The sequence below is a fragment of the Anolis sagrei genome, chromosome 3, assembly GCF_037176765.1.
Source record: "Anolis sagrei isolate rAnoSag1 chromosome 3, rAnoSag1.mat, whole genome shotgun sequence".
Classification (NCBI taxonomy): Eukaryota; Metazoa; Chordata; class Lepidosauria; order Squamata; family Dactyloidae; genus Anolis; species Anolis sagrei.
Window position 1 is genome coordinate 72,241,627 of NC_090023.1, and position 6,000 is coordinate 72,247,626.

At 46.6% G+C, this 6,000-nt stretch overlaps 1 protein-coding gene across 2 annotated transcripts in view; it reads right to left on the reverse strand.

The window, feature by feature from the left end:
- Window positions 1–5,577, reverse strand: part of KCNJ6 (potassium inwardly rectifying channel subfamily J member 6) — a 189,630-nt gene extending 184,053 nt beyond the window's left edge. The window contains exons 1-2 of one of the 2 annotated variants that reach the window (XM_060770339.2): window positions 5,105–5,577; window positions 1,615–1,754 (exon numbers count right to left, since the gene is read on the reverse strand). The gene's annotated coding sequence lies outside the window, so the exon portion shown is untranslated. The remainder of the gene's footprint in view (window positions 1–1,614; window positions 1,755–5,104) is intronic. The other variant, XM_060770338.2, reaches the window with a different exon arrangement.
- Between the last annotated feature and the right edge of the window lie 423 nt (window positions 5,578–6,000).

Sequence of the window (6,000 nt, forward strand, 5' to 3'; positions counted from 1 at the left end):
GGGATACCGCATATGATTGTGCCACAAAAACACAAGGACTAAAATCGGCCATAAGGACTTGAAAGCAACTTTAAGAACAGAGTTGTGGGCAGGATATGTGAGGCAGAAAGGAAGAGCACACTTATGCTGTATTATATGTCCCTTCGATCTATGACGATATCCCCACTGATGACATAATACACCAGCTCCAGATCTGATTCAAATTATTCAAGGTCATTGAGAAGGAGAAATGAACTAAAATAGTTTCTTAATGATTTCCTGCACTCACGTTGCTATGGGAGAACATATGTATGGTATAGTTCAGTACCCAGACATTCACTGAACCATCAACAGGATGCAAACTTCAGCCCCCAGTGGTGCAATGGGTTAATCCCTTGTGCTGGCAGGACTGCTGACCAAGAGGGAAAGTGGGATGAGCACCCTCTGTCAGCTCCAGCTGCCCATGTGGGGACATGAGCGAGGCCTCCCACAAGGATGGTAAAACATCAAACATCCAGACGTCCCCTGGGCAACGTCCTTGCAGATGGCCAATTCTCTTACATCAGAAGTGACTTGCCATTTCTCAAGTTACTCCTGACATGAAAAAAGGGATGTTGGTTGAATTCAGAGAAATCTATCTCTCGACCAGAATTACACCATTTAGAATTCACAAAGGGGAGATCTGAGATTGGGAAATTATGAAAAACAGGTCATTTGAACACTGAGAACCAACACAAAACAACCTGGCCTCAGAGCTCACCCAAGAACTTAAGAACGCCCTTTAGAAATTTAACAGGTACATTGGACAGGTGCTTTTCGGCTTCCAAATTCCAACACATAACCCCACTCTAACAACAGGGAGTGACAAGGCATCCCACACAGCTATGCAAGGGAAGGGGGTAACCTGCCACAACACACCTGTCTTCTATGCCATAACTTAGCACTTTTGCCATAATAGGAAAAAATGCTAATGGCTCCTTCTATATGTGGGAGGAATTTCAGAACTTTTGCCAGCACAATCCTTGATTGGTGGTGTTCGTGATGTTTCCGAAGATGTTGTGGGTTGATTTTGTTTTTTAATGCAGTTTTACATGTGGTTCTCCCCCTGCCCTTGCTTTTGTGTTTTCTCTCTTTCTACCCAATATTTATTTGGTGCTGTGGACATTCCATCAGAGCAGTGGTGGCTTACCACCTATCCACAGATATGTCACTAAAGGCTTGTGATGTCTGTGTAATTATATCTGCTACTAACCTTGGAAATGAAAAGGACACCCTCGCCTTTCTAGAAGACGTGAGGGAATACTTTCCTATTTACTTTTCACACTCAGAAGATATACTCAAGACGCTGTCCACGACTTACACCTTCTTCCTATTGTTCTATAGTATTTTGCTCTAGTAACCTGTGTTTCGTGTGCTATTGTGTACTACAGGTTAAATATCCCTTATCCAAAATGTTTTCTTATCCTGTTGGAGGCTTCTCTCATGTTCCCTCATGGGAAGCTAGAGCTGGCAGTCAGGAGTTCACCCTGCTCCCCAGATTCAAATTGCCGATGTTTCGGTCAGCAGTCCTGCTGGCACAAGAGTTTAACCCAATGCTGAGGATTATTTCTATGAAGGCATGCTTGATATAGTTACCTTGCTTTCTCTTTAAGATGACAAATGAATACTAAGGGCATTTGAGTTGCTCCTGATGTGTGTAGTAGTAGGAAGATGTTGGGTTTGTGGGGTCAACTTTGTTCTTTACTCAGACCTTAAGATCCATCAATTGGTGCCCACTGCAAAAGATGCAGACAAAGCATTAATGGATTCAGAATCTAAGGCTTTGTTCTGAATCTTGGAAGCAAATGGAGTTTATTTATTTATGATCTATTTCCTATATTTTTACCCCGCCCTTCTCACCCCTGAGGGGGGACTCAGGGTGGCCTCACAAAAGCATCAAAGGATGCCGACCTCATAAAAGCAATCAACAATCAGCAATACATTAAAATATTAAAAACAGTAATTAAACAATTAATTAAAAACACGCCTGTTAAAATCAGAATCCAGAATCCATCAAAGTTCACACATGCCTCAAGGATTAGTAATTTCAACTGTACAGTTTAGAGTGTGTGGTTGCATATGTGTTTGTGGGGATCATGTTGTTGCTGCTACAGTTAACTAACTGGGAATCAGAAATCCTTGCTGATCTACAGGAAATTGCTCAAAGATTTATCTGCAGAAGTAAATCAACTTTCCATCTCTCCCCATCTTTGTCCTTTGGTACTTTAATTCTAATTGATTTGTTCATTGTATCAATGCATAATCATCATGTATAAATAAAGCTTTACAAGTTTATGTGGAAATGAACCAAGGTGAGCGGTACCTAAGCCACCCTTTTATTCCTTTTCATTTGGAAAAGCTGTTCTTTCCCTTCGGAGTGCAGTCCGGCAACATAGTGCATTGAATGAAACAGTTGCTTCACGATTATCTAGTGACATGAAAAGTTGAAGCATTGAGCCAACTGAGAACAAACGAACGTTATGTTTTACAGATCACTCCAATCTTCTCAATCCCTTTACAAAACTTCATGATCCATAGAATCTCCATTTTGTATCTCCTAAAGTTGCTCTGCATTTGAGTTTCCAGGAGAGGGTAATTGTATTAGTCTCATGTGGCTAAAAACCAACAAAGATTTTTACAACACTTTAAAATTTCCATTCAGTTTCTTTAAAACTAACCAGTTTATTACACTGTGAACTTCTATGGACTATAGGCTATACTGCTGTAACAAATGTGTTAGTTTACAAGGTGCCATTGGAGTCTTAGTTGCCTTTATTTCAAAAAACGATTCTGACATTGCACCATTGCCATGAACAGAAGGGATTGCTCCTTTAAAGTGTACCTGCACGGTGTAATGCATGTCATATATCACCGCACTACAAGCTCGATACATTATTTGTGAATGTCATTTTTTAAAATGAGAACACTGACTGCAGAGCGGAAAGTTTCAGGAAGCCAGTGTGGTTTCCTAGGACTTCTGCAGATGACTTCATTCACTGGCCTTTTGGTGCTGTCCATGGTGCTGATAGTGGGTTTGCCAGGCTTCAGTTCTGTGGCTGACATGCTCTAATCCAGGCATAGGAAAACTTCAGCACTCCAGGTGTTTTGGACTTCAACGCCCACCATTCCTAACAGCCTCAGGCCCTTTCCTTTTCCCCCTCAGCCGCTTATGCGGCTTAAGTGGCTGAGGGGGGAAATGAAAGGGTCTGAGGCTGTTAGGAATGGTGAGAGTTGACGTCCAAAACATCTGGAAGGAAGGCCAAAATTGGCCCATGCCTACTCTAATCTCAACATTCAGCTCCAAATCCTTGAATTTTATGTCACAGACAGTAAACCTTTCCTTATCCCACATATCCAGCTCACACTTGGGACAGATTCCCCCCTCTCTGTATGTTCTGTGGAAGTGAAGTGAATATTCCCTGGGTCGCCATGGTGATAGTGTGCTCTGTTCTTTAGAGCAAGACAAATTAGGCACCACCTCATTAGCTGGAAGACTTCTCTAGCTTGCTGCTCTGCCATCGCAGAACGATTCCTCCTTGGAAGACCCAGGAAGGCAGTGGAGTAGGGGCCTCTGCCTGGTTGGGTGACATTGCGTCACAGTGCCACATATCTCTTGCTACACCACTCTCTCCAGCACAGCTGCAAAACAAATTCAAGGTGCCACCCAAAGCCACCAAAATCAGGGACAATGTCACCCCCCATCCCAACTCCATCTGGGATGAAGAGGATATACCAACCCTGTTGTTTCCCAACTCGAGCTTCATGGGAAGGTTCTTCCCTGCTCAAGGGGTACTGCCAAACTAAGTCTTCTGTGAAGCAGTGCCTTGCTTTCTCTGTCACATTGGAGAAAAAATCCACTTAAAATCTGGTTTTTGCCTCCTGCAGAATTCTGGGGTTTGTAGTTTAGGGAGGAGCCTTTAACAGCCTCCCTAAACTACAACTCCAGAATTCTGCAGGAGGAAGAAACCAGATTTTAAGTGGATTTTTTTCCTAGTGTGATGAAGTGTAAATGCTTTAATTTTGTATCCATTTCATAACTAGACCGTGCTGCGTCTTCCCTGCCACCATGAAACAAACAAACACAACAGTATGTTCTTCATAAAATCATGGGATATTTTTTCACAGAAGGGATCCAAATAGGCTCTTTGAGTTAAGAATAAAGGTAAAGGTTTCCCCTTGACATTAAGTCTAGTTGTGTCTGACTCTGGGAGGTGGTGCTCATCTCTATTTCTAAGCTGAAGAGCCGCCGTTGTCCATAGACACCTCCAAGATCATGTGGCCAGCATGACTGCATGGAGTACCTTTACCTTCCCGCTGGAGCAGTACCTATTGATCTACTCACATTTGCATGTTTTCCAACTGCTAGATTGGCAGAAGCTGGGGCTAACAGCGGGAGCTCACCTTGTTCCCCGGATTCAAACTGCCAACCTTCCGATTAGCAAGTTCAGCAGCTCAGTGCTTTAACCCGCTGTGCCACCGGGGGCTTTGGGTCAAGAATGTATCTTTTCAAACACACGCACAATGTAACTTCAGCCTGATTTCACTCGAGGAGGATTTTCGTTCCCCGGGAAATGGAGCAAGAAATCACAACTTTCCAGGCGCCCAGGGCGAGATGGCATTTGAAGACCTCACTCTCCCCCCTCCCCTCTTTTCTTTCCCTCCCCGCCTGGCTTTGAAGGCAGGAAGGGAAGCCCAATGGTGAGAGCTGAGAGCCCTCTTTCCTTCCTGGTAAACACAGATCCCCGCCAGTTCGGGGGGAAGGGGAAGGGAGCATCGCAAGGAGAAAGAGGCGCGCACGCAGACCCACTCTCCCATCCACCAGCCTTTCCTGCCAACCTCCCCAGAAGAAGAAGAAAAACAAACCCAATGGGTTGGTTTCCCCGCAGGCGGCCCTTACTCCCATCCCTTCTTGTTTGGCTTCAGTTTGTTTATTTTGCTCTCCAATGGAGACGATCCGAAAGGAGTCCCTCTCTTTCGGTTATGTAACAAAGGGCGAGGAGTCCGGCAAAGACCAAGCAGAACTTTGGAAGGGAAAGAGTTGGACGTGGGACCCGACCCACGCGAGCCGCACGGGAGCCTGACTTACCTGGTCGCCGCACGTCTCTCCCCCGCTCACGCGATCATGGTTTCCTGCCTTCCTCGCAACCGAGCAGGGCTTTTCCGACGAAGGGAAGGAGGGCGGTGGGTGCCTCGAGGAAAGAACGGGGACGAAGGATGTAAAAACCAGTTGTGGTGGTTGTTGTTGTTTCTAAAGGGCTCCTACGCCGAGATCCAGCGCGCGTCCATCCTCCCCGCTTCCCCTTCCCCGAGCTCTGGCTCCAGTTTCGGGGGCTCTCCCTTCCTTCCCTCCAGGCTGCCCTCTTCGCCTAGGAGCTGTTCAGCTGGCAGGGCAGAGGCGACGACGGGCTCGCCCTCGGGGCAAAGGGGGCGCGCGTAGAGACACCCATCCCGGAGCAAAAAGGGACGAAGCCCTCGGGGACGCCTCGCCGTCTCCAGGAACGCGACTCTCCGCCAGGCTGCCTTTGGACCGCCGCTCTCTTCGAAAACAAGGCAACTGGGGGGAGAATTCGGCTCCGCACAGCGCCACCTAGTGGCCCGAGGAGGCACCGCATGCAATGCAGGACGGAGAGCTTGGAAAGGGTGGGGGGGGGGGGGGGTCTGTTTGGCTGTTGGGAAGAAGAGAGCCTGCCTTGTGCCTTCCGTTCCGGCGACGTGGAAACTTTACTGTCTGCGCAGCCACTCCATTTCCTAGGTGCCGGTTTCCCCCCCTCCCTGGCGGAGCTGGGCTACAACCCGCGCCTGTGTGTAGTACACAGAGATTGTAAACATGGGTGGGCAGTGGGTTGAGAGCTAATTTTGGACCAGGGAAATGGCAACACGTTGGGGGATGCCTTTATTGGCATCTTCTATATAAATAAAAATGTAATGTTCGTTTGTGGGATTAACGTCACTCAAAATCCACTGGACAAATTGACACCAAAT